Source organism: Numida meleagris, chromosome Z (genome assembly GCF_002078875.1).
Source record: "Numida meleagris isolate 19003 breed g44 Domestic line chromosome Z, NumMel1.0, whole genome shotgun sequence".
Classification (NCBI taxonomy): domain Eukaryota; kingdom Metazoa; phylum Chordata; class Aves; order Galliformes; family Numididae; genus Numida; species Numida meleagris.
In genome coordinates this window covers 1,474,457-1,484,168 of record NC_034438.1, presented here as the reverse complement: position 1 = coordinate 1,484,168, position 9,712 = coordinate 1,474,457, and the positions used below count along the sequence as shown (strand labels likewise).

General features: G+C 53.9%; 1 protein-coding gene across 1 annotated transcript in view; it reads right to left on the bottom strand.

The window, feature by feature from the left end:
* The window catches only part of ZBTB7C (zinc finger and BTB domain containing 7C), a 103,967-nt gene extending 94,261 nt beyond the window's left edge, over nt 1–9,706 (bottom strand). The window contains exon 1 of the mRNA XM_021380268.1: nt 9,535–9,706. The gene's annotated coding sequence lies outside the window, so the exon portion shown is untranslated. The remainder of the gene's footprint in view (nt 1–9,534) is intronic.

Here is a 9,712-nt window from a genome sequence, read left to right as displayed (position 1 = left end):
TTTTTTTTTTTTTTTTTTTTTTTTTTTTTTCCCCCCCTCCTTTTTCCGCCGCGGTTTTGCTCAGAGCTCTGGCCAGACCCACAGCTCTCCCATCCCTCTCATAAATCACCTCCTCGGCACGCCCAGAGGCAAACCGGTGTCTGCCCGGCACCGCGCTGATTGGCCTCTCGCTAATTACCCGCGAGGAAGAGTGTGGCTCGGGTGACGCGTTTATGGAGATAAATATTGTAACTTTGCCACTCGTGCTGCAAACTCGTTCCAGCCAGAGAGACCCTGTGGTTGATTCAAGGGGAAAATGCCTGGATAATTAATTTTTTTTTTTTTTTTTTAAGGCCATGAAATATTAATCCGGTGATCTACGCAGCGCGTTCCAGGTGCAATTAGGAGACGCTGGTCGGGGAAATGTGCGGCGGCGGAGCTCAGGCTGCGCTCAGCCCCATCTCCTCTTGCTATAGCAACGGGGAGACCTTGGCAACCCACGGTCCTGGTGGTTATTGAGTCGGGAGCAGGAATTGTGCATCGCAGCGACTATCTGCTCCAGAGCCGCTCCGGCACTGGGATACAAAACTGGGGACAGGAGAGCCCCAGGGCAGACAAATGAACCAGCTCGTAAACACTTCAAGCTGCTGCATGCTCCACAGAGCCCATGCCTTCCAGAGCAGCACCCAACATCTCCCATCTCCTCCTGTCCCATCTCTCCACGTCCCACCTCCCTGTGACCCACTATGCCTCGCCCATCAGAACAGGCTCCTGCCTCGGGGGGGACTTGGCAAGGCTCTGTTACCACTGCTGTTGTCATTTAGGCTGTTGACAGGGCAGCAAGAACCCATTTTGAGCATGCGTCAGTCCTTTTAGTGGAAGATATTTGCTTGCACTGCTGCTCTTCTTGGCATCCCGAGGCCCCAGGACCATGTTCCTCATACCCATCACCCCTCTGTCTGAGTTCCTACTCAAACTGAGCTGTTTCTTTCTGCTCTAGCATCTAGATTAGCCCGAACAAGTTCCTCCAGCAGCCCCTGACGTGCTGACCTGCATGTCTGCCTTAACACCAGTGCATGCCCCCACCAAGACTCATGCCCAGCTTTAACTCCCCCAGGCTTTTACCAGCACAAGCACAGCCTCACAGCACAAAGCAGGCAGTGGGGCCAGTCCCAGATAGCACGATGGATGTTGCTTCCTCGTAGACAGCCCATCGCATCAGTGGGCATTGCTGGGTGGATGGAGCCCAGCCAAGAGCTTCCACAGAATCACAGAATCATTAAGGATGGAAAAGAGATCACCAAGATCACCTAGGCCAACCCCAACCCATCAGCTTCCCTACTGACCCCAATGCCGGCCATCAGTGCAGCCTAGTAGGAACACAGCTCCGTGCTCAGCATCACTCCTGCAGTACCTGGAGGCAATATAATCAATAACACCAGAAACCTCAGTCCTTCAGGAAAGCTGCCAAGGAGGTTTTGGACCATGGAAAGCATAGGGGGGTGCTGTGCTCAAACACCATTCTAAACACAGGAGCAGCAGGAATTGAGGGGTAGATCAGACAGAGCAGTGGTGACTCCACTCAAGAAGAGCAATGGTATTGAAAACCTATATATCCAATTCCCAGCCCCGAGGCATCGTCAGATGGAGCGTGTTGGCCAGGCTCCACGGAGCGATGCCAATATCCACTGCTGAGGGCTGGACCCCAGACGTTTGTCAGCATTTTTATTTGATTTTTGACTGGGCTGGAATGTATCTCCACCAGAAGGCATCGAGCCCTTTTGTGCACAGGAAAACTGAGAGCTACTGGAGACAAATGTCAACATGTTAACAATGGGATGGTAGAAAGCAGCACCCTGCCTACCTCACCCAGCCGCATCCCTGCGCATCTCAGCCCACAGCCCATCCTATGCCCATCAGCTGGTAGGGAATGCCAGCAGCCAGCAGGGCATGTGACACACTGCCTTCCTAAAGGGCTGTCCTAGGGTACCCAGGAGGTCACCCCAATGGAGCAGCCCCCAGTGCAAAGATACAGGTGATGGAAAGCAGCCCTTGTCCAAGGAGGGTGGATCTTTCATCGTGTTTTGTTTATCTCCTGCACCAACAAAGCCATGAAGCATGCGATCCCTTTAGGTTTTGTGAATCCACTTAGATTGTATCTCTGGAGCTGGAGCTTTCCAGGAATTGAATAGCTGCAAGACACAACGTGGGTGAAGTGAAATCAAACACAGAGCCTCCAACATGAAAGGCAATTGGAGAGGATGACGGCACTGCTTATACTGAGGGAGAAAGGGGGAGGCAAAGAAATTAAAAGCAATTAAGGGGAATTAATTAAAAGGTATAGCTGAACTATGAAAGAAGAAAAACAGCTATGCAGAGTTCGCTAAATAGCCCCAACTTTTAATTGTTGCACTTAGAGCTGCAAGCCCTAAGGGTTCCATTGCCCTGTGGCTGTCTCAAAACAACAAAAGAGAATCTCATGACTTAACCAAATGACTCCCCTGCCTCTCCATCTGCGTGGCTGATGAGTTTCGGAGCTCTCCTCCCAGCCAGGAGCAAAGGAGCCATGAGAAGCGAGGCTGTCCCCACAGAGACCACAGAACAAGTTGGAAAGATCCACAAGGACCACTGAGTACAGACCCTGCCCTCACACAGCACCACACAAACCCAAACCCAATGTCTGAGGGCAGTGTCCCAATGCTTCCCGAGCTCCAGCAGATCAGGGCTGTGCCCACTGTCCTGGGCAGCCTGTGCCATGCCCACCACCCTCTGGTGCAAAGACACTGCAGGGTCTGAAAGTCACAGAGAGCCAGCTCGCACCAGATGGATGCAGCCACAAGGGCTGAGTTGCAGAGCTGGGTCCTGCTGCTGGGTACAGAGCATCGACAGGGCGGGTGAGAAGAGCACAGCGCACAGACGGCCCAAACCCCATTGTTCACAGCCTTCAGCCCAGCCTGGAGGTGCCCCATTCACTGGGAGATCCTGGCTTTCATTCGGGGGTGCAGCAGCTCGTTCTCGCTAACTCTCCCCGCAGAAAGCAGCAGCTTTCAGCTGCAAATTAAACAGCAGCAGCAGCTAAGTGATCAGCGTACACTCTCTACTGCACAAGCCCATCATTGACCAAATAACCATAACCCTTTCTTAGAGCACCAACAGAAGATTTATCCTGCCCCTGGGCTCCATGGGGTTGGCAGTGCCCCACGTTTGCTTCCTGGCTGAGACCACTGTAAGTTGAGTGTTTGCTGTTTGCTGCCGCAAGGACTGCGCCGCTCAATAATTCAGTGCCCAGTGACTGTTCAACAAGAGCGCTCCCCACCATTCCAGCAGCAATCCAGTGGCCAGGCCATGAGATTCCAGCAAAGGAGCCCAAAATGAGCTCCTGGTTGGTGTAAGGAGTGCGACTGGCGCAATTCTGGGTTGTGTACAGCATTCCATGTGGCACCTGGGAACATGGCCAGTGAGCATGGGAGGATGGGTTGGATTGCTGGTCTTGGAGGTCTTCTCCAACCTAAATGATTCTATGAGTGGGCATGGTGGGCATGAGTTGGACTAGATGACCTTAGTGGTCTTTTCCAGTCTCAATGACTCTGAGTGGGCATGGTAGGGATAGGTTGGGGTTGGACCTAGGGATCTTGGAGGTCTTTTCCAACCTCAATAATTCCATGATTCTATGAACCAAAAGAGAAATGGAACTGCTCGCTGGTGTAAAGCCTCGCTGATGCACAGCATGCACAGACAGCTGCCCTCTGAGCTGCAAAAACAGAGCTTATCTGATGGCCAAGCTCTCCGACTCCATTCCTGACCCCAACCTCCACGTGGGGCACCACTGGGGATCCCAGCCCCATCCCCATGGCACAACTCCATTGTACATCCCTTCCTGCCTCCTCCACCCCGAGGCTTTGTGGCATTAAGGCTCTCTATGCACAGTTCCAGCAGGGTGTGAGAGCCCTTGGAAAGGAAGCACTGGGTGGTGCGGAACGCTGGGACACAGAGCAGCAGTGCCCAGAGCCTGCGGTGGCACTGCTGGGGGGAAATGACACACCATTGCCCTGCTTTGCTCTGGACCAAAACGGGGCAGAAAACCAAAAATGGATGATTCTGGCTCATTTGCCACCTGCATCACCCTCACTCTTCCCCAGCCAGAGACGTCTCCACGTCTCAGCCACCGCTCCCTCTTTTCTCTTGAGCCCTAACAAAAGTACCTAACAAAAGGAGCAAGGCACAAAAGTCCCTTTGCAATAAATTAAGGACAGGAATCAAAATCTCCACTGCGTTAAGCAGTAAGATGGGCTGGGGATTGCACCCATAGCAACAGGAGAGCAACCCCTACCCGTGTCTCTTGGCACCAGCAGAGGAGGTGGAGGGATGGTGAAGGTGAATACAATCTACAGAGTGAGAAAATTTTGGCTGAGCAAAGAGGACTCCCTGGCCTTTTGCTCACCCAGCAACACTCAAAATCTCCTCCTTAAATTTCGTTTCCAACTAAACTGCGAGTACGCTTCAGTCTTGCATTGCTCAGCGTGGACAAAAGACAGCTCCTTTTTACTTTTCCCTCTGCTGAAGAACCAACGCGAGCCCCTCCAGCTCAGCATTAGAGCAAAACCAGCTGCCAACCCACCCTGGGGGTTGCCAAAACCCACAGAGCACAACAATGTCCCCGTCCCCAGCACTGATGGCCCCATACGGTGCAGGGCAGTGAGAAGAGAGGGGGCAGCTCTGCTTTCACCAATGGTTTGCACACCAACCCGCTTCCCTGCAGAGTTAGCCAAACACACATTACTTGCAAGAACCTTCCCCACCACTATTAACTTTATTATGAAAAATACACGACCCCCAGGCCAGACCCCCATGCCTCCCACACAAGGAGGAGTACAAGAAGCTTTGCAGGAATGGTGCCTTAAAGTACAAACTGTTCCAACATCCAACAGCAATGGGAGGGCCCTTGTTGGTGGTGGAGAACTTGGGTTTCTTCCACATTATTGCTCCCACGCTCAGCGACCCTCCCAACCACAGCTGCACGCCATACAGCACCTTCCCCATTTCCAGGTTACAAATCAAACTGCATACCCCTAATACAAGGTGGGGAGATGCACCAAAGAACCTCCTGGGCACTGATTTGGGATCACCTGCAGAAGAAAACCCCTCTACTGCTAACTGTGCGTGCCAGCCAGGTGCCATCACAGCACCTCCACCACGCACCGCCCATACACGTGGATACGGAGCAGACAGACGCAGGCAGCAAAAAAGGAACATTCTTCCGACCCTCCAGGACAGCCCTGCTGCTGGTCCAGGTGCAGCTTTGGGATGGGACGACCCAGAGGCAAAACAGAGCCTGGAGATGTCCATCCAGGAGCTGGCAACGACAGGGTCCGAGAGCAGCAGCTGCGTGCGGAGCTGCTCCGTCAGCGCACCGAGCCAGCAGAGCCAGCCCCCGGCACGCAGCGGGGATTTACAAGGCTGAGCGCTTTCCAAAGAGCACCAGGAAAAAAAAAAAGCCCCCTCAGCCATCGTTTGTGTTTTGTTTTGTTTTGTTTTTAATAATAAGAAGAAAAGCAGCAGCACTTGCTGGGAAACAAGAAGCCTCGCAAACAGCTCCAGCTTCCCCGACCCTATAAGTTCAACGGATTTTACCCGTAAAGGAGTTCCAGGATGACCTCACCTCAGCCAAAGAACCCAAATGAAACACAGAGACCCTGTACTGCCCCATGCAAGGACTGCAGCAACCCAGGCAGCAGTCCATACAAAGTTTGACACATCCCACCAAAAGATGGGATAGAAACGCTTTTATGACTTGTGATAACACACGGGTATGGGCAAGGATGAGCTATCCCCATTGGGTTGGAGGGAGCACGTTTCTTCAAGCACCAATTCTGACCCCTAGGTCCGAAGGCAGCTCTGCAGGACCACGTGGAGCTTACAGACTCGGGGGAACGGGGAGCTGGAGGGCTCAGCCCTGGGCTGGGGGACATGGGGACATGGATGGTGCAGACAGGGCGATGCTGATTTGGGGTCTCAGCATAGCAGAGCCAGATGGGGTGGGAACAGGAGCCAGAGAGGGCCATTTCCTTCCCTCTGCAGACAGCCACAGAGAGGAGGGTGACATGGGGATGACGAAGTCCCCTTCACAGCATCAGGGTTGCCAAGCAACCAGGACATACTGAGAGACAATAAGGACCAAGGCCAAAATGTGGGGTGGGGTGAGAGACTGCTTTCCCCCTGAGTGGGGAAAGGCGCTGTGGCGTGGGGCAAAGGAGAACGTTACATCCTCAAATCACTGCTCCTGGCACCCTGGTCCCACCGTCCCTCCCTGCATCCTGGGCAGCGACCATGGAAAGTTCCCACAGATTTCCAACACCATGACAGCTCTTGCCAAAACGCACCAGAGGAAACTCGCTCAGGACTGGAAGGTTGCTTTCATTTCCTCCGCTGATTTATTTTACTTCATTTTATTGGCTGATATTTACTTCTCTTCAAAGGCCTCCCCACGCCTTTGGGTTGTGCACTGGGCAGCAGGGCTGTGCAGCAGGCATTGCACAGCGGGGCATTGCTTTACAGCTCAAGCCCCAGTGGAGACAACAGGCTTAGGATAACCCCGGCCGTGCAGAAGGGCTGCTCTGACACCAACGGGCTGCACACACGAGCAAAATCACCGCTGGGCACACTGTGAGTGAAGGGAAATGAATGCAGAGATTGGTGTGCAGCCCATCGGCTCCTGCACCACACCATTAATTGCACGCGATCTGAGGGCTCCCTGCAGCCTTTAATGCAATGTGGTGACGAGGTTCTTCTTTGGGATTTCAAGGCACACCATGAAGCCACCAAAACACAGCACCACTGCAGCCATTCTGGGTGTTCCTGAGTGCCAACAAAAGCGGTGAAATGACACAGAGCTGTGGGTGGCCCTGTTCACTGCACCCTTCCAACTCTAGTGGTCTTAGGATTCTACAACATCCCCATAAAGAAACCCAAGCAAGAAGAAGAGGAAGAAGGCTCAAGTCAGTAAAGGGATAAGTCAACGAAAGGATCTTTTGGGCTTCAATGGTAAAACAGGGCACAGGTTCATCTTGGTAAACCTGGCTCATGTAGCGCTGGCAATGCCTCTTCCATTGGGAACCAAGAGGTTCCTGCTCCATAATGACCAAGAAATCCCACAGGGCAAAAGCCAACCTTGCCAAAAGGTAAACCCTACCCACACTGGACCCCAAACCTGCAAGAAGCAGCAGTCTGGGAGACACCAACAGCAAGTCCCCATAATGTTACTCAGGGCCTTCTTGAGCATCATTCACCCCACAACCCAAAAGGACCTCATCACCCCACATCCCAAATGGACTCAGTGTCCCCAGTGGGATGCTTGGCTGGCAGCGGTGACAACCTTCAGATAAGCCAAAAAACCTTCAGATAAGCCATAAAACTTTCGTGTCCGCCATACAACCACTCCTCTTGCCCACTGGCAGCCACAGATAAAATCCCTGCACCGTGCTCAGAGGCTGGATTTCCATAAAGGCATCCTGGATGGATTCCAGTGGGGTCCACCCATTTGTCGGACCGAACCATCCCGCAGCCTCAGGCGGAGGCAGTGATTCTGCATTCTGGTCCCAAATCATCGCTCAGTTCTGTTGTCAAACACATCCTGCTGCCCCAGAGCCCACGCACAGCCCCACTGCAGCCCTGCGAGCAGCACTGTGAGCATGCAGAGGTGTAAGGAACATTGGGCACCATTACTGACAAATGGCCCCACATACACTCACAGCCTCTGACCCACTGCTATCACCCCTCTGCTCCTGAGTATGGGATCTAATGAAACTGATGAGATGAAAGGACGAGCGGGGCTGCCCCCACTACCCCTGTAAAGCACAGACTGTGATAGAAAGGAAGAACGTCCCCAAATTGCACAAATCCCATTGCTTGGGGCTCATCCATCACAACACCCCATCCTCTGGCAGCACCAAGCGATGCCACAACCTGGGAGGAGTACAGATGCTCCATCCCAACATCATCCATGCATCACTAGGGATGCCCCAAAAGCTTTGCACTATTCGCTCCGCTTTCCCCATCCTCCCCTTTATCAAAATGCACAGACCTGAGGGGGTCACAGAGTCCCCAAAAGTTCCCTGTCCAGCCCCTGTCCCAGCAGGATGCATGCAGGGGACAATCTGCAACACCCGGCGCTGCAGCCATGCCCCTGCACGTAATGGGGTGCAGCATGGCATGAGGCTGGCAGACAGCACGAGCTCGCACTGCCCTTCTGTGCTGCTTTGAAAAACGTAGGACAGCAAGGCAGAAAAGTGATGCGGCTCATAACGGGCTCTGTGGGGCCACCCATTTGGGAGCTTTAGGAAGCGGGGGGGGGGGGGGGGGGGGGAGGGGGATTCTGCCAAGCAATCGAACAGCACAATGCAGACAGCGGGGGGAGAGACAGAGATGCACGACCCTAAATAAACCCCACGCTTCTCGGGGGGTCCCGGGTGCTGCCTTGTCCCACCTTGTGCCACCTCCCTCCCCTGACAGCTGGGGACAGCGGGGACACGGTGGGACAGGGGGACTCTGCAGAGGGATGCTGTGACATGGGGGGATGTGGTGACATGAGGGGGCATGGTGACACTGGGTGATGGGGTAACATGGGGGGACACGAGGGGACATGGTGACACGGGGGGAGACACAGAGACAGGCAGCAGCGCATGCAGGGGCAGCACTGTGTCCTGGGGGGAAAACAGGGGACCCTGTGACACAGCTGTCACAGACTCCAGGGAAGGGGTGTGCCCGGATAAAGGGATGGGGTGACGAAGAAATGGGATGAATAGGGGATAAATAGAGGAAAAAAAGAAATAGGATAAAGAAACGGGAGGAAGGAATGGGATGAATATGGAATACAGGGGGAAAGAAATGGGATGAAGGAGTAGGGTGAAGAAACAGGGTGAATATGGGATTAACAAGGATGAAGAAATGGGATGGATATGGGGTAAAGGAATGGGATGAAAGATCCTCATGAGTCCATTCCAACACAAATTCTATGACTCTATGATAGATAGGGGATAAACAGGGGTAAAGAAATGGGATGAAAGAATGGGGAGAAGGAATGGGATGAATGTGGGATGAATAAAGGATAATGTGGGAAAAAGAAATGGGATGGGTATGGGATAAAGCAATCAGGTGAGCAAGTGGGATGAACACGGGATAAATACTTGGGATGAAGAAATGGGATGGATATGGGATAGGGAAAGGGGATGAAGGAATGGGATGAATATGGGATGTATACGGGCAAAGAAACAGGACGGAGGGGTGGGATGAAGGAAAGTGGGATAAGCGGGGATGAAGACATGGGATGAAGGAACGGGGTGAATATAAAAGTAGGGGAAAGAGACGGATACGGGATAAACGGGACGGACAAGGGACGGACACGGGAAAAAGAAACGGGGTGAGCACGGCATGAACGCGGGATAAGCGGGAAAGAAGCGGGATCGGCGGCGGGGAGGAACGCGGGGACAGACACGGGACAGACGCACGGACCCCGCTCAGCCGCAGCCCCGCGCCGGTCGGAGCTCGCTCCCCCGTTACCTCCGCGCCGCGCAACTTCGGCCGAAGTTCCGCCTCTCCGCCAACGGGACGGGACGGGACGGCCCCACCTGCGCTCCGGGATCCCCCGCTCCGTCCGCGGGCGCTGTGGCGGTGCGGAGCGCGGCGGAGGCCCGGATGTGTGCCCGCTCCCTCCCTCTCTGCGTCCGCCGCTGCCCGG